Source organism: Parambassis ranga, chromosome 3, assembly GCF_900634625.1.
Source record: "Parambassis ranga chromosome 3, fParRan2.1, whole genome shotgun sequence".
Classification (NCBI taxonomy): Eukaryota; Metazoa; Chordata; class Actinopteri; family Ambassidae; genus Parambassis; species Parambassis ranga.
In genome coordinates this window covers 2,030,909-2,055,577 of record NC_041024.1, presented here as the reverse complement: position 1 = coordinate 2,055,577, position 24,669 = coordinate 2,030,909, and the positions used below count along the sequence as shown (strand labels likewise).

At 46.1% G+C, this 24,669-nt stretch overlaps 1 pseudogene; it reads left to right on the top strand.

Annotated features, from left to right (window-relative positions):
• Positions 1–24,669, top strand: part of LOC114433587 (nuclear receptor ROR-alpha A-like) — a 68,295-nt pseudogene that overhangs the window by 18,671 nt on the left and 24,955 nt on the right.

The following is a 24,669-nucleotide window of genomic DNA, read 5'->3' as shown; positions in this document are numbered from 1 at the left end:
CTGGCCCCTACCTCTCTGATGTCAGTACAGAATAGGATGGCTTTGGATATGTTATTAGCAGAAAAAGGAGGGGTATGTGCTATGTTTGGTGAAATGTGCTGTACATTTATTCCTAACAACACTGCCCCGGATGGTAAGGTGACAAGAGCATTAGAAGGCCTCAGAACCCTGTCTCAGGAGATGCATGAGCATTCAGGAGTTGATAACCCTTTAGATGGCTGGCTGAATAAGTGGTTTGGTCCCTGGAAAGCTTTAAGTATTTCTGTAATGACTTCTCTTACAGTTTTTATAGCTATTTTGATTACATGTGGATGTTGTTGCATACCTTGCATGCGTAGTTTGTGTAATAGATTAATTGTATCAGCTGTTGAGAAGAAGGATATAGGTGTATATCATCCATATCAAATGCCTTTGTTAGCAGCAGAGGTGCCTGAGGGAGATGAGGATGAGGAGGCTCCGTTGTGAGCTCTTAAATGAGCTCAAAAGGGGGAACTGTTAGGTGAAAGATTTTATTTTGTATAATGTTGTTATGTGGTGTGGGTCCACATATCTAGAAGTGTGTCCCTAATATGAAGTTTTCATTTCTGTATGTATATTACTGTAATGTGTTTTATAAGTACTTATGTGTTAAGAAGATCAAAAAAAGACCGGTATACTGAATGTATTGAGAAGTGTGTAATTTCCCTACTTCTCATAGACTTTTGTAATTCATTTCCTTTGTTAGCTGTTGTCTGCTCTTTGGAGACAGCTCTGGTTGATATCAAGCTAAGGTTGTAAATCCAGATCTTGATTGAAGGAATGTGTTAATCTCCATGACCCCATTTTACGACCCACCCTTCATGTGAGTTTGTTTTTCTGGTCACTTTCAGATTTGACCCACAGCCTATGAGATGTTAGGACTTAAAGTGAACTTACATGGGGGAAGAGGTGTAAGCTTTTATGGGGCGTCATAAAATCACTCGTATGGTACAGTGATTATTCTCCTGGAGAACTTATCTTCAACTTAGGTTTACGACTGACAAAAGGGGACCCCCTGCTATTTCCTCTCTAAGGTTTAACCATTACCAAATAAGGTAAACTAAATATCAGTTGAGCTGACCCCATTGGTGCAGAGTTAGGGAAGGACATGATTTTATGGGATCTCAAGATAGGATAAAAGGTGTTTACAAAAGAATGGGATGTTGTTCTCTGGCTGTGAGGCCAGGCAACCACAGAGATCTCTGTTTGTGTGACCCAGAATTTGCTTCTTTACTGTTAGAATAAATTGTAATTTTGAGACCAGATATTGTCAACTTCTTCTTAATCAAAGAACCGGGGAAGATGAATGAAAGGATCCAGAAGATTTTTATGTCCCTAACATAGTTCGACGGTTGTTTACATACGGCTTTTGTACGCAACCCGGACTCCGGCCCCTGTGAACCGGAAGTACGATATTTGCGTTCGGACCTGAGCCAGATGTAAGCAAATCCGGCTACCTGCGAGAGGTGGATCGAGATAAATCTGATATATCTGGCTTTGCATTATTCAGAAAAAAGTATCCGGACATATCCAGATACGACCTGAATCCTGCTCTAGCCGGATTGATTTCCCCAGTGTGAACTGGGTCCAAGAGTCTGTAGTAACATGTTCTCACTAATGAATCCTCCAAAAGCTCAGTACGTTCTGTCTGTGGTGTGTATGAAACAAGTCCAGTATGGGCACCACCATGAACCTCACTGCTGTCTTTCTGTTTGATGATATGAGCAGTATTAAAACTGGGATCCAAGACAACTACAAACAATCTGCACAGCCAGTCAGAAAATATACAAAATATAAAATGTGACCAGCAGCCACTTCCCAGAGAGTATCCGGTTTATCTGCAGCTTTGTACCGCTGGCGTGCAGAAGCAGGATGAAAAACTGGTGCGTAGAGAAATCTGTTACCAGAATCATCTGTATTTCTAAAACATTCATGTTAAAAGGAGTTCTGATAAAACAGTCAGTCAATCTTCACTGAGCACAGACGCACTTGAGTCAAGTTTCCTCTTCTGTGTTTGACTTTGGTCGCTCGCGTTTTAGAATCTCCAGGAAGGAGAGCGAAGAGGTGGTGGCCATCTTATCCTCTGAAAGTGGGGCGATGTTTGAACAGCCGGTGATTGATGAGGAAGATTCTCCCATCTTTTACCGGCTGGTATTCTTAGACTGACCTCACACACACACACAGGCTGCTCTGTCTTTGGATGATTTTCTGAAGGAGGTCGGTGTGTCTTTTTTTTTGCCTCCTGTCGTGATGGATCAACGTTTGATGCTTTATTTGTCTGCGGTAACTTTGAGCAAAGTTAACCCAAGTTGAAGTGAAAGTGATGTTTCACTTTGCTGCAGGAGTTTTTCTCTGGTTTTCATCTTCGTCTCTCTTTGTTCACCTTCAGCAGCTCCTCATAACGACTCGCTGCCGCTCCTCAGACGGGAGATATTTAGGGAGAAAACCCAGCGAGCATCATGATTGACAGCACAAAGTCAGAACAGACAGTTTTTTAAAGGACAACAGGGAACTTGTGTCCTCAGGTGACACAGCTCTGCAGAATGTTAAAGACTTCTTTGTGTCTTTGCGTCTTTAGTTAGCAGACTGATATCAGCCACTTAGACCAGGTCCTCTCAGACCCACTCCGACCAGGTCCACTCAAGAGGCAGAGGTGGTGATGCTGAAGGTCCGAGTCAGGATCTTTTTCTGCGTTGAGTACTGTGTGAGAAAACGGACCACATCGGTCTGCTGCCTCAGTCACAAGGAGGTTAGTGAGGACATGGTGACATCACTAGGGGACCCCCATATGGATGACCTCCATGTTACTCCTGATCGGTCTGCTGGCACAGATCTGGGTGGCTTCGCAACAAATGACCCAGCTGTGGGCCTGAAGGGAAGCAGATTTGGAGGCAGTCTGACATTTCTGAGGTGGCTCCTGAGAGATTTCTGTGGCAGTGGATGAGACTTGGGTCCACAAAAACCCGTTCCTCTTCTTCAATCTTGGGCCCTCTGTTATTCATAAATTATGATTAGCTGATGACACACTGTTCTACCTCTTCAGTGAATTCAACTCCTCCCACTCCAGCTTGATTTACTAAGACAAATTAAATCCTCACACAGCGTCCTCAGACTTTCCAGACGTTCTTCTTCAGGTAATAAATCTGCTCTCAGCAAACCTGACAGTTTCCACCTTACAACCGTCAAAGTCCTTTTCCTCTCCATCATCAACGCACATTCCTGAGGTTGATCCTGATAGATTTTTTGCAGCTGTGGATGCGTCCAGTGTGGGACTGAAAGTCTCTTTACTAAAAAATAAAAAGACAGATTTATGTCCTCACAGCATGAGTAATACACATCCCTAGTCCAGTGTGTGTGTGTGTGTGTTATCTCTCAGCCACATGTGTGAGTGGGAGGCTGGTGTTTGTGAAGCCATTTAAATTCCCATATCAGGTGTTGTAGCTTATCACTCTGACAGCTGCTTCCTATACGTTGTTTATTTGTAGAAACTGTGAGTAGAGCTGAGCTGTTTGGTCACATGTCAGAAAAACTTAGAGCGTGTCATCACACTGAAAGTTGTGTGTGTGTGTGATGGATTTTTAAAATAATATTTCTTTTATTTTTTTTATTATTTTTTTTACAGATGTTTAACAAAATAAAAGCTCGTCCTCGTTGTTATTCCCGGTGTCACCTCTCCTCCATCACCTCTGCCTCCTGCACAAATTAAACGCAGATTGGCTGCTCCTCCGCCTCCCCGCGTGGAGGAGTAAATTAGATTTGGGAAATTGAATTTTGTAGGTCTGTAATATTTCTGTCCGATAAGTTGATGATTTGTGGGCAGTGTGGGGGGGGGGGGGTACCGGGGGGCTGGAGGTGCATCAGGTCTTCAGCTTTAGCTGCACAGAAACTCATTTCGTTTACCCAGCTCAAAGTGATGAAGACTTCTCGTCACATGAACCAACGTGCAGCATCTTGGCAGCTCTTAACAGACAACTTCTTGACACAACCACAGGAGGGCGCACCGCTACGCCACCATACTGTATCAGTGTGGAGACACACTTGATGGATCAGGTTGTGTAAGCGAAGGCGTGTCACAAGGTGCGTTTGATTCATCATCCTGGCTCACACTTCCTGACAGAGAGGTGGGCGGACCGTCACCTCTCACCCCCGGAGTCTGCTGGGAGCAGATGGAGGAGGAGATGCTCCGTCACCTCCTCCTGCTGCTGCTGCTCAGACACTCAGACACAAGCTTTACTCGTCTGCCTCTCAGCAGGATTCTGTCAGATTAAAGTAAATATTTTATTCTAACTAAGGAAGATCTCATGACAGATGCCTGTGATCTCCATCCTCCCATTTTCTGCCACTTATCTGGGGCGCAGGGAAGCAGGGAAACCTGCACCTTCCTCCAGAGCCACCTCCATTAGCTCATCCAGGAGGTTACCAGGCCAGCTGAGAGATGACGTCCCTCCTGGGTGTCCCTCGTAGCCTCCTCCCAGACGGACATTAGTAACACCTCGCCTGTCTCGCTCTACTCTGAGCCCCTCCCAGATGACCAAGCTCCTGACGCTGTCTCTAAGACCCTGTTCAGACTTGTGTAATCAATCTGGCTAGATCCACCTCTCAGAGGTCATACTGTACCTCCGGATCCACAGGGACAGTATCCGGGTCTCGTACAGAAGTCGCGTGTAAACATCTGTCGAACTAGAAAACTTTGCCCGGAGTTTATTTATGAAACGAAAGAAACCGCGCAACACGTGTGTGCACCCTGTCTTACCCTGGTCTGAGTTTTACCATGCAACACCTGGAGGACTGGAGGACTGCACCAGATTGAACACGTCAAATTTATCAAAATTTATCAAACTTGATGAACAAATAAGACTTTTAGCTTCACACACATTAACTGACACCCCCATGGGTCAGAGAGAGCTGTGTGAGAAAGACAGAACACACTGCTGTGTGTGTGTGTGTGAGGTGGATGCAGTGCAGGTAATAATTCAATTTGAAAATAGGTCTGAACATATCTGGCTTAAAAGTGATCCCACTCTAGCTGGGTTGACTTTTCGGCAAAGGAAGCTCATTTTGGTGTAGTTGCAGTCTTATTCTTCGGGTCACTTCCCACAGCTCAGGGCTGTTGGTGAAGGTAGGAGCGTAGATCCAGCAGTAAATTCAGAGGTCCCATTCATATTGAGTTACACTTGGCTGCAAACCACTACAGTGAAAGCTGAAGGACTTCATGAAGCCAACAGGACCACATCATGTGTGAACACACCAGGAACGTCTGGTTTTTCCAGGGGTTGAACTGCAGTTTGTGACATTTCTGCACGGACCTCCTTCCTCAGCTCTGGAGGTTCCTGCTTGGTTACTTCATAACTCACCTCTGTTGACGTGTTGAATGACGCTTCTGTCGTCCAGAGGAAGCTAATGTCTGCTAATGTAATGAAGCTAACGTATTTAGCGTTTGTTTTCACTGTTGTTTGTTTAGAGAAAGGCAACAACAAACAGTTGTTTAGAGAGTTGAAACACAAACAAACGTTTGCAAACATCTCACTGCGTTTTGGTTGTTTTCTTGGTTGCCATGGTGATGAGTCATCAGACAGTTCACCAACAACAACCTGAGATTCTTGAAGGTTCTCAGCCGTCAGAGTAGATGATGACACACTCTCATATATTGACTGTGGGATTGATAACAATAATTAAGGACCATTCAGACTCTCACACACACCTGCCCTCCTGCAGATGTTTCATATCTGATCCGATCCGTTTGGAAGCGGGACTCTCAGCTTGTTCTTTAAAAACAAGTCAAACAGCTTTGGACTTCGAGCATGCTCAGTATTAAGCAGCCTTTCCTGGTGAGGACATCCTGAGCTGTTGGTTGTGTTTCATCCTTTTCTTGCTGTGTGTTTGGCTCGAGCAGCTTCTGACTCCTCCTGATGGGATTCAGCTGTTTGATTCATCTGACTGGGGTTTGTTTATCTACTCATTTGTTGTTGTCTTAGCTATATATTTATATATCTGGCTGCTGTTGAGCAGAAGAGTTTGGGCCTTTGATTTCTCTCTGACAGCTCTCAGAGCTGCAGACGAACCAAACGCTGCGTTCAGGCTCCTGAAGGAGCTTTGTGCTGCTGGCCTGTGATGTCAGGCTGATGAAACCTCGGTGTAACAGGAACCCTCAAAGCTGTTTGTAGAGTACACAACAAACACCACCAGGACATGCAGCAAGTTCACCAGGGGGGATGGACTCGGCCTCCTTTTAACCCTCCGAACTCCAGAATCTTGACATGTGTTTAAAAAAACAGGATAAAGTCTGTTGGACTTTGAACGCATCATATGTGATAGTTAGATATAACTTTATGTACATAATATTCACAAAGTGTGTGCATCTAACAAGATTGTGTCTGCAGAAACGGTGATGCGTTCAGGGGCAGTCTGTGCTCTGTTAGTTACAGGTCTGCTTCTCTTTCTTCTTCACCGTCCTTCAGACATTGATTTTTTTTTCTCTGCTGAGTCGTCTGATGGATGAAGCTGCTCTGGACCTCTGTGTGTGTGTGTGTGTGTGTGTGTGTGTGTGTGTGTGTGTGTGTGTGTGTGTGTGTGCGCTTGGGCCTGCTTGAATCATATAATCTAGATTTATTTTCTCATAATCCTGACTCTTTCACCTCAACTTTAAAGTCATAGTTCAGATTTCAGACTGTGAAACATGAACAGACTGAACCACAGGGGCAGGTTTTCTGTTCAGTCTGTGGAAGGTTCCAGAATACAAACAGGATTGATTTATGCTTTGTTTAAATAATGCAAATTTAAACGTTGTTGCTGTACAGTATTTGAGCTAAAAACACAACACAAAAGATTAGGACGTCCAAAATCTTATTCACCTTCTCCTGTCTTCCTGTCTTGTTGTCTTCCTCTCTGTGTCCTCGGCTGGCACCGTCCTCCTCCCTCCCCGGTCTCCTGCGGCGGCAGAGCAAACAGCCTGCCGGCTCATTAGCCAGGAGGCGCTCTCCCACAGGCCAAGCATCATCCAGGAGTTTAATGAGACCGTAGGTCAGCAGGAGCTCACATGTTACCTCACACAGTCAGAGTCCTGAGAAACCGGTCCGGACATTGTCTGGTGTGTGTCCTGAGTGTGTTCACACCATTGACAGTAAAAACTATGGACAGATCTTCCGTGACGTCACCCGTTTGTTTCTGAAGAGGCTTGGTGGGAGGCTCCGGGACGTGATGACCGCCGCCATGTTGGCAGCGTCACGTCCACCAAAACTCCAAATATGGACGAAGAGGGGGAGCATGAGCGGGGTTTAGGGGGGCGGGCGATCGTGGGAGCAGGAAACTCGCGCTGTGATACGGCAACCTTCAGGCTGTAAACATGTTCATTTCTGCTGTGAAGTCGGCCATTTTAACATGGGAGTCTATGGGAAATGACTTGTTTTTGGAGCCAGCCCCCAGTGGTTGCGGCCGGACGTTTACCCAGAGTATGAATAAATATGAACAAACCCCTCTGTGATGTCACCAGAGGTTTTCTGCAGCAGGCTCCTCCTAAACTCCTGGTTCATCCCAATACAGGCAAAGAGAAGCCACTTAAAGCTGCCAGGCTGTGAACTTTAAGCCTTAATTTAATATAAAGAAGTTGCTGTGATTGACAAATTTGAAAAAACAAATCCAACATTTATCTTCACACACATTAGCTGACACCTCCACAGGTCAGAGAGAGCTGTGTGAGAAAGAGACAAAGGCAGAACACACTCCTGTGTGTGTGTGTGTGTGTGTGAGATGGATGCAGTGCGGCGCCTCTGGTAATAATAGCCATGATGGATTCTCACCTGGCCCGGTGAGCTGCGGCTCGGTTCAGGAAGATAAAGATGTGTAGGAGCCCCGGATCTCTCCTCCACCTCCTCCACCTCCTCCTCCTCCTGCTGCTACTCTACGTCCGGCACGAGCCCAGGGAGATATTAATGACACCTCCCCACACACCCCCACACATCCCATCACACCATCAGTCACCGGCTAACAATACCTTTATCAGGGCAGGAGCATCCATCTGCATCAACATGTGCAGGGAACCAGGGCAGAGGTGCGGATGTGGGTAATTAATAAAAGGAAACATGTTGAATGTTGGTCTCTGTGCAACAGTGTCACTTATATTTAATGATCCTGAAGTATATATTACAGCACAGGTTACCTAAACCTTCACGGACAGATCTGTTGCTGAGTTGTCAGTGTGAGACGGATTCAGCGCTGTGTGTGTTGTTGGTTAGTGGATGTCAGTGGTCAGGAATGCCACGTGTGGCGTCTTTTTTCAGTTTTTGTTTGTGTTTCTTCTTTCCTTCCCCCCCCCCCTTGTTCTGCTGTTCTTCTTCGTCTCATCGCTAGTGTTTTTTTAAAATGGCCACCGGGGTGTGCCATAACATATCGTGCATGATATATATATAAATTTTTGTGTCATCATATGGTGATATTTATTCTATGATGGGACACGATGACGTCAAAAACACATGATTGAATACAGCCCGGTTATGAGACACATGGGGAGGAGGTGCAGACAGGCTGTGAGCGGCAGCCTGACAGTAAACAGAAGGCTCAGCCGAGCACGGCTGGAGCTAAGGCTAAAACAAAACATTGGTGATGTGATGGCTGACAGAGGCAGCCGGCTGGTTGTTATTTTATGTTGGAGAACAAAACAATGGAAGACCCTCTTTTAGGCATCCAACCAAAGATACTTTTAAAAACCCACTGAGGGAGCGGACATGTTGGTTAGCCTCAGTCCTCCTGAAGTGAGTAAACTGTGGAAATAAAACAGAAGAAGCCGCAGCAGGAGCTCAGCTGCTCTGCAGAGACTGTGTTCTGACTCATTTGTTGGGGCAGCAGTGAAAAGTCAGGGTCCATTTTTCTCGGTGCAGCCCGGAGCGCCGCAGCCTGAGATATATCCGGGCGGTCCTCAGGGAGCAGCGGGCCGGCCGCTCTCTGTCTCTGCTGTCCTGTTTTTAGCTGCTGTGATTTATTCAGCTTCTCTGCTGCTCAGGTGAGCGGCGACTGCAGCGGCAGGATGAATGAACGGCTGTCAGAGCCGCTCACTCACACACACACACACACACTCATTAACACACACACACACACACACACTCATTAACACACACACACACACACACTCACTCACACACACTCAGGTTTATTTCAGGCTGCAGGCGGAACCGTCAGGGCCGTCTGTTTGTATTTACTTTATGACGCCCGCGCTGCTTTACATCCATTTAAAGACTAAAAGGGGATGAAGTGAGTTGAAGTTGAAGCTGCTGTCACCAGAATCATTTTTACATTAAGGCTGTCATCCACAGAAGGACACGGCACAACAAGACATAACAAGAAAAACTGTAGGTACAGGCTCAAGTAAACTCACTGAAAGCAAGCGAAGTGTCGGTTTAAATTGCTCAACTATAAGAAACTCATTGTAAAGTGAAGTGTTGAAAAAAAATCAGATTGTCTATTGGAGACATTTTTACGTAGGTTGTGAATAAATCGAAGCATTCCCACTGAAAGCAAATGAAGTGTCAGATGTTCAAAAGAACTGTAAGTTTCACAAAAACGTGAAAAGGAGTCATATCCTGCTGTTGTTGTGACAAACATCATTTCAGGTAGGCTTTTCAAAGGAAAAGAAGTGACACTGAGAGCAAGGGATGTGCAAGTTGTAGTGTTGAAAGAGCAAAAGAGAATTAAAACGACATGATAAATGAAGTGAAAAAAGACATCAGAGAGCTTTAGTGTCATCTCTGAAAGGAACTGAGATGCAAAACAAAAGACTTGTAAGAAGTAGAAGGAGCTCAAAATGAATGGGAAGTCTTTGAAAGGAGGTGAAGTGTAAGCTGGAGTGCAGCAGAGAATTTGAACTGGAAATGAAACTGAATGTGTGCAGCCTGAAAACAAATGAAGTGTGAACTGTAATACTGAGAAGTAGTAGAATTCACAGAGTAAACTGAAAGCAGCTGAAGCGCCAGTATGTGTAGAAAGAGCCAAAAGTTAAAAAGCACTAAGCACTGAAAGGCAATGAAGTGCAGAGGGAAGCAGTTTTTATGCAGTATAAGAAGTGAAAGCAGTTGAAGTGACATATTTGAGTTGTATAAACACTAAAATGAGTGTTCTGGAGGATGTGTAAATGCCTCATCATATACTTTCATGTATCTTAGGAAAACTCGTGCTTTACAGTGATAGGAGTGGAAGTGGCAGCTTTGCCTGGTGTTTTTCAGCCTTTGTGTTTAACCCGGTTGATTCCAGCTGCTAACAGCTGTCATCCAGCGGCCCTTCCACACTCGGCGCGCCGCCCTTTAATCCACGCCTGCGTGCTCTGCGACACCACAGAGGAAGTCGGGGAGAGGTCGTCGACGGTGAACGTTTCAGACAGAAGTCACTTTGTTTCACTTTTTCACCTCCCAGTCACATAAAAACACGCTTCTCATCTTCATTAATTCCGTCTGATTCCTCTGCTGCGCCTCGCCTCTGTTTTCCTCTTCCTTTCTCTCACACTTTCAACACATTCCTCCCGGCTCCCACTTCAGCGTTCATTTCGGTTGCCCTGCGGCAAGGATTCGCATAAAAGGATTAACTTATCGTCTACCAGTTTAGAGCTCCTAAACTCAGCCTGACGGCCCCCCTGAAAATTGAAAAGATGGATGCCAGAGAGGCGCCATTCACTACATGTTAAATTCATTTCCCCTGTTTGATGCAGCTGCTGCTCGGATGCAGCAGGACGCAGTAAAAATATAAAAAAGCTTTAATATGTCGACTGGAAATTATGAACCGAGACACTCGATTTTTCTAAGAAAATGTGGGAGACCAGATCAGAGATCAAAGCTGAGATAATATTTAGCACACATGCACTTCCTGTGTGTTAACTGTATGGTGATGTAAATGAATTTTATTTTGAAAATCGACCAGATGTTCTAATGTCTGACTTCCTGCCTGCTTGACCAGGTTTGATGCGGCTCGGCCGCTAAAACAGACTCAACACGTATCGTTTGTGGAGTAGAGCGTAGAGTCACTTCGGAGATGCTTCGCCGGTCTCGTAGACACGACATGCGTTGACTAGAGTGGCAGTGATCAACAGCAGGTGGCGCTGTGCTGCCTGAATACGTTGAAAATAGGTTCCAGTGGCACTCAGGGGTCACAGGATCTTTGTGGTCTCCTTCTGCCCGCTTTAAGGCCAAAAATCCTCCACAGAGATGCTAACACCTGCTTTAATCCACTGATCTTAATTGGTCAAAGTTAGCTCGTGGTAGATGGTGAGTGGCAGACGGTTCATCCAATCAGCTGCCAGCTGCTGTGCAGGAGGATAACGTGAAGGTTTTAACTGTGTTTGTGTTGCTGAGACGTTTCACACGGTGTCTGTTCACACAAAAAACACCCGACTGCACGTGCAAACACACACAGACACACACAGCAGTGAAGCTGCAGCCCATCACCGACACCCACTCTGTTCCCAGCAGATGTCAGTGTTACATAACGACTCTCTGATGTAACACACACACACACAGCATGTGTTCACCGGCACAAACAGATGAGGCAACACAAAGTGTTTCTGGGACAAACAGCTGAAAGCAGGTCGCACAGCTGTTTGCTTGGAGGATCCTCATTAGCTGAACACAGTGTATTTATTTACACCGTGCATACGTTCATGTCATCATGAAACGAATGACGCTGAGTTTAATTTCTCTGTGTAAGAAACCTGCTGACAAACAGCGACCTTTGACCTTCACGTGGAGTCTCACACTGTGACTGTGACTCGTGGAAGAGCGCGGCCGTCTGATGAGGACGTGCCTTCCTGCAGGCGGGTGACGTGCAGACTGTCAGGCTGTCGGGTCGTCTGTTTAGGCTCCTGCTCACAGTGAGTGAAGTCCCAGACAGACGACACACCACCAACACAAGATGGCAGCACTCCGCTCCATCACGGGGACGTTCAGAAAATGTACGCATCTATCTATCTTTAATTAGTTACTTTTGCCTAAGAAGGAAGTAACGTCACAGTCTGCAGCCAAATCATGCAAAAAATTAAGGGAGGGGTGTGTTGGACATCTAGATCTACACTGTGCAGACTCTGGCTCCAAGATGGCGTCTTTTTCCAACATGGCAGCGCCTGTGAAAGACTTGATCTGTGCGCAAAGCAGTCGACGGGTCTGTTTAAATGGATAAAGTGACTGTATTAAAGCTACAGTGCAGAGCGCTCATCGCCCCCTTCTGGCTGTCAGAGTAATCACACAGACGACGCTCCTCTCTGATTGGTCACAGAATATTGTGTGTAACAGCAGGACAGGACGTTTGTGGCGGGTGGTTGATGCGCGTCGATCACACACAGCTGAGTCTGATGCAGACCTGCAGAGATGATATCACACACAAGCAGCTGCAGAGTCCTTCAGCATCTCATCTGTCTGCAGAACAGTTAGAGCAGATAACACAACACAGACACGCAGGCACTGTTTACCCCCGAGGCCTCACACACACACATACTTGGAAACATCTCCAAACGTGTGAAAAATATTTATTTACAGGAAAAGTCTGCGTCACTGCCGCCACCACATATTTCTGGGTGTTTAAAAGATTCGATTTCACGTGGTTCCACTGGGGATTGAACCCAGGACCACCACACTATGGAACCTGTGTGGAATGTGCCTGTCAATCAAACGTGAATGATGGGAAGTGTCACGCACTCCTCGGTCAGCTGACCCGCTCCTTTCTGCCTGAACTATTGTCGTTATCATGCTCTGTTTTCTGTGTGCAGCTCCCTCTGCTCTGTTTGAACAGCTTTCAAACGGCTCATCCATCAGGTCCATATGGGGCCCTGGAGGCAGGAAGAGAGAGAGAGAGAGAGAGAGAGAGAGTGTGTGTGTGTGTGTGAGGGGCACAGAAGGCAGAGCAGCATGTTTTTCTGTCTCACTGTGGAGCCCAAATGGAGCACAGAGAAACTCCAACCATCTATTTAATATATTTAATCAGGATGAGAGGAGGTCAACGACTGTACACACGCCCTGTGTGTGTGTGTGTGTGTGTGTGTGTGTGTGTGTGTGACAGTCACACTGATTCACTGACTGCCACACTTCAGGTTATTTTAGTCTCAGTTGCTAAAAAACGTTGCCGATATTGTCACGCTGTTAAAGCATCAGCTTTGTGTGGCTCAGGTGTGTGTCTGTGTTTGTTATGCTGTTGTTCAGACTCACTGTGTGCAGTGTGGTTCACACTGTCAGATTAGTAAAGTGTAGTATCATGTTGATGAAGATTCTCAGTCATCCAGGTCATCATACGTAGAGAAGATTGAAGCAAGGCGTCTGGACTTGTAGAGTTTTCTAGAAGACGTTTCGCTGCTCATCCAAGTTCTAACTGTTTGGTGGGGAAACATGGTTTATATGTTTACATATAAACCATGTTTATATGTTTACATATAAACCATGTTTCCCACCAAACAGTTAGAACTTGGATGAGCAGCGAAACGTCTTCAAGAAAACTCTACAAGTCCAGACGCCTTGCTTCAATCTTCTCTACGAAAGTGTAGTATCAAGCAGCACCAAGCAGCATCAGCCAGGGTTGGAAACTGCAGTTCACCAAGTGTCCACTAGAGGCCGGCTCCACAAGGAAAGACTTGCTGCTTGTAGGCGTCCATGATAAAAGTCTGCAGCTGAGACGTTTACTAAAACATAAAAACCTGTGTGGCTCCACCTCTGCCTCTCTGCGCCTGTGTACCTGCACAGTTCAGCGTGGCTTCAGTTGCAGCAGCAGTGTGTCAGTTGTGTTTGGCTGCTGGTGATAAGCTGCTGCTCTTTCATGTCTCAGTGTGTGGTGACAGCAAACGTTAGTGCGGTTAAACAGGAAGCAACTACCAGGAGCTCAGTGTGTGTGTGTGTCTGTGTGTACTCTCAGTGTGTGTGCATTGTACACTTTGTTCCTAAAAGCCTCTGAATGTTTGATGAGTTCAGGTTCCTCCAGAGTTAGATGAAAAGATTTAATGTTATTCATGTCTGTTGAGTAAATATGACTAGCTTAGCTTAGCTTACCTTAGCTTGACATAGCTTAGCTTAACACACAGACTAGCTACATGCTCTATCCCTGGGAACATATCGGGCGTGTTCAGTAACGCAGCTATCATCTGAGTCCTTCGGCTGGAGACAGACAGGCGTGTTTGTTACATTCTGAAGGTCGAGGGTTCAATCCCCGGTGGAACCAAGATTTTAGGACACCTTCTTATGTGCTTGTTGTTATGTCACTGAGGGCAGGGATTTTAAACTGCATTTCCCTCCATGGCCTCTAGAGGCTCAGCCAGTCTCCACAGACCTCCATGTTAAAATATCCAACTTTACAGCAGGCTTAGACTTCGTTCTAAACAGGGACAGTAGTTAGTTAAAAGGAGTCAATCCTCCTAGGAGTCTATATGAGGATTGACTCACCTTTGGAGCCAGCCCCTAGTGGCCACTGGAGGAAGCACGATTTGGCTTCATTTCTGGGCCCTGGAGGTTGCCTGTTGCTCCCAAACAGCTCCTCAGAGACCTGTGGGTGACGTCACAGACTCTTCATCCACAGTCTGTGGGTTTTAGTCGTCACACAGATGAAGGAATCACTCAGCAGCAGCAGCAGCAGCTTCTAAACAGGGATTCAGATGATTTGAGTGAGTTTGGCGAATGTTTCATGAAGAGTGTACCTTGAGGCCTCGGGGACACACACAGTGTGTTTTTAATGAAATATAATAATGAGTGTAAAAATAACTGTTTGCGTTAACGCTCCACGAGGCCCCTTAAAGCCTCAGATTTCATGTGAGAGCTGCAGGTAAACTGAAGCGGAGGCTGCTTCAGCTCTCTGCTGGCTGACAGCTTCTTTCTAAAAACACATCTGACAGGAGAAAAAAAACCGAGAGTTCAGGCCTCCAGGCTGCAGCAGGTACAACCTGTGCTGTCACACGCCGCCGTCAGCTTGTCTGAAACCTGTTTCAAAGCTGTGAAGATGTAAAACATGGCAGCCCGACACACCAAAGACCAGCTCAGCAGAGACTGCTGCTCCCGCATCTTATAATTGTTCAGAGCGAGCGGCTCCTCGTACCAATTATAGCGCATTAGCAGCAGACGCCAAAGTCATTTCACCGCCGCTCATCAGGGAGCTCACAACAAAAAAAGAAAAAGAAAAGAGTCTTCCTCTCGCTGCCTTCAGTCGCCCGCAGCGCCAAGTGAAGTGAGGGTTTAAGATGGTGCTGATAAAATGAGATTTAAGGATTAGACAGAGAGATGTGAGTGAACTTTCAGTGACTTGTTTAAAAATGACAAGAGGAAGTGAAATCGTCCTCTGAAATGAGACGCAGGGAAGATGATTCAAATAAGTGAGAGCATCCACAGACAGATTAAAACACAACCACAGCGTGTCGGAGTGAATTAATGACTCATGCATGCAGCATCACGTCCGGCTTGTCTGCCGTCAGAGCAGGAACACAGGTTCGACACTATGACCACATTTAAATTACAAATTTTTTTAAAATGAAAAAATCTCTAAAAAAAATTAGGTGTTTGCACCAACAAGATTCTGTAAAAAAACAAAAAATTCTGCACTCCGCCGCACAACCAGGAAGCCAAGATGGACTCACATGTGACCAGCAGTCACATGACAAAAATTCAGAGAGTGAAGCAGATTTTTCACAGCTGATGGGCAGAGTAGAGTGAAAAAGCTGCTGAAAATGTGCATACTGATTTTAATATATTTACATTTTTGTCATTTTTTATAAATTAAGGTTTGTTTTTTCGGGCGTATGTTATAAAATGTGTGTAAACTCTCCTGGTCTGGGAGCTGGGTGTGTCCTCACGTCTCTATCGGCTTCAATAATCACAGATTCATGCAGGGCTCGCTCTTCCTGCTGAGTTTAGATGTTGAGTGAGTGTTTCTCTGCTCCATCCATCAGAGCCCGGAGGATCCTCTCTCTCTCTCTCTCTCCCTCTGTCACCTGCTCCTCCCTCCTCTTCCTGTCTCCTTCGAGCTGGAAGTCGCCTGCTCGTCCCTCCTGTGTTTCCTCCTCATGTTGCTGCTTTCCGCTCGGCTCTACAGATGAATTATGGAGGCTAGAAAACATACGTACACTTACTGTTTTACAAATGAAAAAGAATTATTCCCTTTCTCATTATTCCCCCTCACACCCACAGCGGGAGACCAGACAACAAGCCGTGAAAGCGCAGAGAGGCACAAAACAAGTCGAAATAATGATTTCAAATAAGCCTGACACCGCTCTGCTTATCCGGTCTTTGTCCTCCACCTGCAACATGAACACTTTATTTACCACCACGTTCTTTCAGCCTTTTATTTTCTGACATTTGCCTCCTCCTGCTTTCACAGACCCTGGTTGAACACTGTGCAGCATGAGTCTTCTCTGCAGACAGTCTCTGAATATTTCAGCAGTGAGCGGCAGGTTTTAGGTCAGTGTGTCAGTGTGTCAGTGTGTGACAGTAAGAGGAGGAGGAGGAGGATGGAGGAAGGTGGAGGACGAGATGAACACCATGAACAGAGGAGCTTAAGTAGTCAGAGAGAAACTCGTTTTAAGCTCATGAGATCTGATGAGGAGTTTGGCTTGAAGATTTGATAAAACTTTATTCATCTTGTTGGTGCAAACAACAATAATGTAAATAATAGAAAACATGTCTCCTGCTGGATTCACAGCTGTTTTGTCGTCTTTTATTTACCGTTAATGATCATAGAAGTGCTGCTGCAGTGATCTCTGAACCATGTTCGGAGCACTCCGGATGGACCGATGTGGGGACGCACATTTTTTTAATCAATCAATATCAATGTAACCACGAAATAAATTGTAATCATTACTGCTGCTAAACGTAACGGTTCATTTTTACTCCTACATAGGAGACACAAACAAAAGTATATTTTTGGTTGAAACAGGACAAACATACAACATACAAATACATATAATGTGCGTCCTCGGTCTTCCCCCGGTCCAGGGTCTTGTCCTGATGGGACACCTCAGCTGTTTCCTCTCAGTGTGGAGGAGCAGCAGCTCTACTCCGAGCTCCTCTCAGGTGACATGGAGACTTGTGATGTTAGATTGTGTCTCCATTCTTAAGTAGTAGCTGCATGTTCTGCCCTTATTTCAGGTTGACAGTACAAACCAGGCTGCCCTGTGTGGACACTTTATCTCTCTTTATTCTTCCTCCTCTGACCCTGCGGCTTCTTCCGTTAGCTCAGTGTTAGCGTAGCCTGGTCCAGCTGTTTCTTCAGGTTATCGGAGCTCTCTCTTTCTTTCTTGTCGTACAGAGTTCAGCCAGTGTCACACAGAGGCCCTGTGTCTCGGTGTGGGATTACTCTTATTATCATTGGCGTTTCCTTCTGTCTGTCAGTCAAAGTTATATCAACGATATCTCATGTTTCTTTTGAAGAAATGTTATTTTATCACCCAGCCCTGCACCCAGACTCCCGCCTGTCTTTCAGACAACAGAAGGAGCTGCAGTCTGTTTTGTGAGTTTTAGTTTGACAGAAATCACACTAACTAAAAAATCTTTGAAGGTTTGCAGAGATGTTTGCTGCTCCTCAGGTTGCTGACAGTTTCCTGCCTCCTTCAGAGCTGAAGCAGCGTCTCCTCCTGCAGAGTTGAAAAGGGCAGAGCTTATGAATATTCTGCTGTGGCCTAGATTCCATGATAAAGCCTCATATATATATGAGTGTGTGAGGATTAATATTTGGAGGCAGTCAGAGGTCTCTGCAGATAAACGACGCCGGCCGCCGGACCTGGAGGCAGCACGCTTTGCTGAGGAGGCCTTTTCCAGACGCTTTAAATCACAGCGTGTTCCAGGTCAGGGTTTGATGATCAATGTTAAACCTGCTGCGTGGCTGCGTGCACGCTGCTCAGCTTCCCCTGAGCGTGCTCTGATCTGAGAGGAAGGACGTGAAGTTTAGGCGTGACTGTTATCTGACGGCAGATTCAGTGAGGTGAGCGTCAGCTCCTCAGAAATCTGATGTAATCTGACCATCGGAACACTTCCCCTCCTCAAACTTGTCAGGTTCTGGTGATGGCCTTTAGCTGCCAGTAAGTCTGAAACTTTAAGATGAGTAAGAAGTGGTGGATTTATCTGACTGCATAAATGTTCCCAGTGGACTTTATCATCTTTAATTCGTCAGCTCTTAGACACCACACATGTGAGTGGTAGCCATGGGAACCATTCAGTAGCCATTTGTAGTCGTCACTGTCTGATTGATCGATCAGAAGTCATAACGACAGTGAAACAGTGAGGCTGTGAAGGCGTCCTTCATCAATAGATCTATTAAAAAGTGATGAAGATGAAGGTCCCTTTGTCTAAACTAGCTAAGCTAATGTAGCTCATGGAACATTTTTGGGCTTTATAGGATCCCATATATTCTGGACCGGCTCAGGAGCGCCCCCTATGGAACCAGGAGCTTCACTCCCTTCTCTCTTACGTGGAGACTTGTCTTCTGAGTGAAGAACTGATTTTAAATAAACAACCTGAGCACTTCCTGTGTTGATGTGTGAAAAGGTCAGTTCAATCCATCAAGGTCGTTTTTTCTCCTTCACTTTCTAAAACGCTGTGCAGGTTGTTCTGCAGTTTATTTCTGAACGGGTCCCCCGACAGTCTGAGGACAAGCGGCTGTCAGTTACTGTGTTTTTTTCTCCTCATCGTGGGTCTCTGTGTCCTTCAGGAGGCAGCTGGACGTAAAGCGACAGTTTAAAGCTGAAGGAGCTGCAGCTTCTCAGCAGCAATGAAAATCCATTAAATGTGAAAGAAATCCTCCTCTGCTGCCGTAAATCCCTCAGACAGTTGAGCAGATTAAATTAGAGCTGCAGGAATGATTGGTTTTCATGTCTTCACCTCTGGACTGTTTGAAGACAGAGGCCGGCTCACTCTCAGTCATCACATCTGCTCCTCCTGGTCGGTGTTTGGTCTTTAAACTGTGACGTCCCTTGGTGACCTCAGAGGGTGTGTGTGTGTGTGTGTGTGTGTGATGGAGCCGATGAGGTGACCTGCCTCATCCCTGTTTTTAATGTATAATTCAGAAAAATCTGTGTTTTTAAGTTGCTGCTGAGACGTCTGTCCTCCTGCTGTGAAACACCGCCTCACTCTGAGGAGTGTTTGTGTCAGCAGAGGCGTCCCGCTGTTACAAAAAGCTTCTAAATCCAAGAAAGAAAGAGAAACAACCTGCAGGGCTGAGAGCCTCAAACACACACAGGAACGTGGTCTCAGAGCTCCTGACAGGTTCCATAGTGTAGCGGTGATCACGTCTGCTTTACATGCAGAAGGTCGTGTTTTTAAACTGCAGTTCCCTGAGTGTCCACTAGAGGCTGTAGCGATTCCTGCTAGTGATGTCATACCTCTGGGGACACAGGGACAGTGTCCGGGTCGTGTACAAAAGCTGTATGTAAACAACCCTCGAATTACGACAGCTTTGCCCCGAGTTTATTTCCACAGGGCTACAAAGGAATAAACTAGGGATGTCCCGATCAGGTTTTTTTGCCCTCGAGTCCGAGTCTGAGTCATTTGATTTTGAGTATCTGCCGATACCGAGTCCCGATCCGATACTTTCAGGACTCTATACAGGCACTCATTGCAGCAAAACGTGTGTACGTGTGTGTGTCGCTACCGCCACACTGAGAGATTTCACGCACGCATCGAAGTCTCAAACCCAGGACCTCTCGCGCCCGATTTCCGATCACGTGATCGGGACATCCCTAGAATAAACTGAAAAAACAAAAGAATGAGCGACACAGGACAAGAAACGCACAATGCATGCACACACGGTCCCACTGTGGCCTGAACGGACTCTGTATATTACGAGGTGCCACCTAGTGGTTTGGAGGACAATAAACAAGCCGTGTTAATCTGGGTTGAGTGAGGACACGTGTGTGTGTGATAGCCAGATTTAAAAATTTAGGTCTGAACGTATCCAACTTAAAGACTATCCAGATACAATCCTACTCTAGCTGGATTGACTTTCTCCAGTGTGAACGGGGCCTTAATGTGGAGGAACTTTATGATCACACGCACTCTTTTTTTTTTTTGTGGAACTTTATTTTGAAAACCGCATGGGTTCTCTGCTGTTCTCGTTTCTGACTTCCTGCCTGCTGGATCCACCTGTCACTCAAAGTGTGTCCACTCTGAGTGACAGGTGGATGCACCTCAGGCCACCTCAGCTTCACAGTCTGAGATTTAACATGTGGGTCTATGAGGACTGACTCACTGTTGGAGCCAGCCATCTAGTGGAGACTGGAGGAAGTGCAGTTTCTGGTTGCTCCACATTAGCCTCATTTCTCAGCAAGAGGTTCCTGCTCGTTTCCCGCGTTAATAATCGATAAAAAGATGAACCGGAGTTCATGTGTTGTGTTCTGTTTTCCAGGTGTGCCAGCTGTGGTGAAGAAGACTCACTCATGTAAGTTCACCTTTTATCTCCTCTGTTTTGTTTGTTGGGACTCACGTCCCACAATCCTTTGCTCTCTGGCGGTTTATCTGAACATGCAGACACGGTGTTTGAAGGCGGATGCTGTCATTCTAAGCTCCGTCCGCCTCAGGTGTGCTGGAGCCTGACCTGGAGCTGGTGGAGGTTTCCCTCCACCCTCAGCTGTTGTTGTTGTCACACAGTGGAACAGTGAGTGTGAGCAGCGGAGATGAAAGCATGTGTGACGGGGAACCGCTGCCAGAGTGCGGCGCCTCTCATTAGAGCCGATCAGGCCGGAGAATGAATGTGAGATCCTCCCGCGGTCGCCTCTGCGTGGGCTGATGGGAGGGAGGAGCGCCGATCCTCGGGGCGCTGCGGAGGCGTTCTTCGAACAGCTCACTGTGAGTCTATTGACTGGGTCTGATGAGGGGAGGCGCTCCGGCCCAACAGCCTTTCCGAGCGTAAATCATCTCCCTGTTCTGCCAATTTGGAGGAAGAATGGAGCTCCGGCTGCTCCTCGGCCTCCTCTCTCTGCTGGCAGGAGTCGCTCCCGCCTGCGGCGCTCCGATCTTTACTCTGTTTTCAGGGAGCTTAATCGCGGCTCTGCTGGGATTTAAAGCAGGCTGGATGGTGCTGAATGATGTCTTATTTAGTGCGACTTCATGAAGGAAGCTCTGCACACATTCACTGAAACAACACGAGTTCTCTTCATCCACCTTTAGACACTGCTACTGTGGAGGGGTCTGGAGTCAGCATCCTGGGCATGCTCAGTAGGATGTTTGAGCTGCAGGTCTGCTCCACAGTGACCATTGAGATGCTCGGGTGAATTCAAGTCGGCCATTTTCAAGCTCTTACAGCGTGTGGCTTCCTGTTCTCACTGTGTCTGCATGAAGCGCCCGAGCGTCTGAAGGCGTCATGGCGACGTCGGTACATCAAATTCAGATTGATGCTGATGAATCTTTGAACATTTTTACTTGATAACACAGTAGCACACATGCTAACGTTTGGTTACAGCCAGTATTGCACTTCATTAAGACAGCAGAGACGTAAGAGAGACAACAGACACAAGCCGACACTGACCTGTTTCCTTACTGACATGCTGTTGCTAATTGCTAAAAGCTAATTGAGTCAGCCGGTCTGTAAGAGCGAGTCAAACCCAGACCGCCTCCACATCACGCCCCTATACACAGCGGGCACTACAAATGCTAGCATTGTGGCTAACAGGAGGGTCCCCTGCTCTCCCGCCGATAGATGAAGCGTGAAAGAGGAAAATCTTTTCCTGGTTGTTGACTGTTGTCACTGTTAGCTTGAGCATCACTGTCAAAGCTGTCACTGCCTGTTAGCTAATGCTAACTACTGTCACGGTTAGCAGTAAATGGACACCTTGGATTCAGTGTGTAGAAGAGCATCTCCGCCATTTTTTTTGACAAACAGCACATTTAAGCTGCACTTCATTCATCTTTATGTACTTGTTTACAGTCATGTGACCTGTGTGCACATATTGATCGTGTGCAGCTGATCGCTGGCTGACAGGGTTCTGCTGAGGCTGCGTCTTCCTCTGCGTTCGTTCTTCCTTCCTCTTCACGTCGCTCCTCTCCTGTTGTGTGTTGTTCAATAGTGTGTCTGTGATCATTGTGCGGTCATTTTCTGCCTCGCATGTGTCATTATTTTGTGTCTTTGTGTTTGTTTTCTTACCTCTGCTTTCGTTGTGTTTGTGTCTTTTTGCAGCTGTTTTGTGCGTCTGTGTGTTCAGGTGTGGTTTTTTTTGGTCATTTTTGGTTCATTATTTTGTGTTTTAGTGATCATTTTGTGTTTTTTGTGTCATTGTTGGGAATGGGAATGAATGTGTTGGCTGACAGAGCTGTCAGTCATTGGGGAAGGGTGAGCGGGGGCGGGGTCAGACTGGTGATGTCACAGTCACATGGATCCTCATGCGGTGCAGAGCAGGCAGAGGATGACAGAGCTGAGAGAGAGCTGCTGCTGGTCGCACACAGACACACACACTGTGTTACTGCCGGCTCCACCAGGACGGATCATAGCCATGTATTTTGTCATTTCTGCCATGAAAGGTGAGTCTGAACTGTGAGTGTGAGTGTGTGTGTGGGTGAAAGTGTGTGTGTGTGTGTGTGTGTGGGTTTTCATCTCTGCGCTGCACATGACTTTAGCCAAAGATATGTGTGTCTGTGTGTGTGTGTGTGCAGATGCTCCCCTCAATGAGTTTCTGTCACATTTCTTTCTCTCCCACAGACTCACACAGTGTGTGTGTCTGATTGTTGAGCGTGCAGCTCTGTGGGTTCACTGCACACCTGTGCTATTTTTGTGTCTCATATATTTTGTTTGTTTGTTGTTTGTGTGTCTGTGGTGTCATTTTGCATCGTTCTGGAGGGTTGTGGTGCTTCTTGTGTGGTTTGATTTTTGTGTTATTTGCATCTTTTAGAGTTTATTTAGATTCTTGTCGCAGGTTTTTGGCTCTTTGATGTCTGTTGTGTAATTTCGTGTCCTGTGGAGTCACTTCACTGTCATGTTGTGTGTCGTTTCATATCACATGTTGTTTAGGGCCATTTGTGTATTTTGTACCTTTAGTGTCTTGTTGGGGTCATTTTGTGTAATTTAGAGTCCTTTTGTGTCTCTGTGATGCTTTGTGTCTTTCTGCTGTTGTTGTTGTTTTTCTGTGGTTGTGTGTTTTTTGGACACTTCCTCAGCTCGTCCACACAACATGCCTCAGTGTCATGTTGTGTGTGTTTTGTGGAACCTTTTGTGTCATTGTGCATCTTTTGTGGAGAATTTGGTGTCATTTGTTGTAAGTTTCAGTATTTGTGTGTTTTTTTTTGTTTCTTTGTGGACGTTTTGTCGCCTCTTGGTGCTTTTTGTGTCTGCAGGGACTTTTTTGTCTCTTGGTTGTGTGTTTGTGGTGTCGTTGACTGTGCCTCTTCAGTAAAATTCGACTTGCACGGTTTTTGCTCTTATAGTTTGTTGGAGGTAGTTTTGTGTGTCCTTGTGACTCCTTTGTGGTGACAGATGCGATATAAAAGAAGGATATTTTGTTGTTGATGCCGTGTGTCAGCTGCTGTCGCACTAACAGCGGCGCCCCGGCTGACTGTGTCTTTGTGTGAGCCGCATGTCGCTGTGATTCTTCTGACATGGAGCCAAACTGTGTCATGTGACATCACAGACTTTCTCTGGTTCGAACGTTTATGTGAGGAGATCTGAGAGTTTCTGCTCCAGGAAGAAACTCCTGAAACTGTCCAACCTCTGTGTGTGTCTGTGTGTGCATGTGTGCATGTGTGTGTGCGCGTCTGGCCCACATTCACAGTCTATGAGAAAACACTGCAGGAGGCGTTCAGGCAGCCTGTTATGTCACAGGATTACAACAGCCAGGAGATTATTTAACTGCTGGGTGGAGGGAGGGGGGGCGCTGACATCACCACAGCCTCAGACACATGAAGAAATGTGTCAGGATTTCTTTTAATGGGAAAATCAGTGACATGACCGCTCCACCTAACCACTAACCACAACCACAACTTCAAACCTCTTCCCATGAGCCTGGCGACTGAAGCTACAACCTCCAGCCGTCCAGGTATTATCCACTACCCTGTATTCAAAAATGTAAACTGGAGACTTTCAGGAATTATCCACCACCCAGTTTAGTTGTATAGAGTAATTATCTTTAGGAATTATTTAGTGCTTTTTATTGTCAAATACACTTTGTAACAGTGAGCACAAGCTGAAGAATTTCAGGAATTATCCACTACCTTTCTGTCTAATGCAAAACAAGCTACTCTTGACCAGGAATTATCCACTGCCCACCTAAAAAATTTCAGGAAATACCCACATACCATTTAGGCATTTTTAACCAAGAATTATCCACTCCTTGCACTTATCCAGGAAATATCCTTGACCACGTGCTAACAGGCTGAAGGCATGGAGTGCACATTTCCTAAAAATATCCCCCATCCATAAATTACAACCTGCAGTTATCCAGGAATTATCCACTGCCGTGCACCAGTGGGAACAGACTGCGGAGTCTTTCAGGAATTATCCTGTGTTTTATGTAAAGGAGCCTCTGATGATCCCCAACAGTCATCCAGGATTTATCTTCTGCCACACAAGCTCAAGTTGTGTTTATCCAAGAATTATCCACAGCCCTGTCAAAACAAGCTGCACTTATCCAGGCATTATCTGTGGCCTTGTTTGGGACTCCTTATCTGCTCTTTAAGCCATTTAATCAATTAATCCAGTTTCCTGGTGGCTCGTGGTGCATTCATGTGCAGCCTGGGTTTT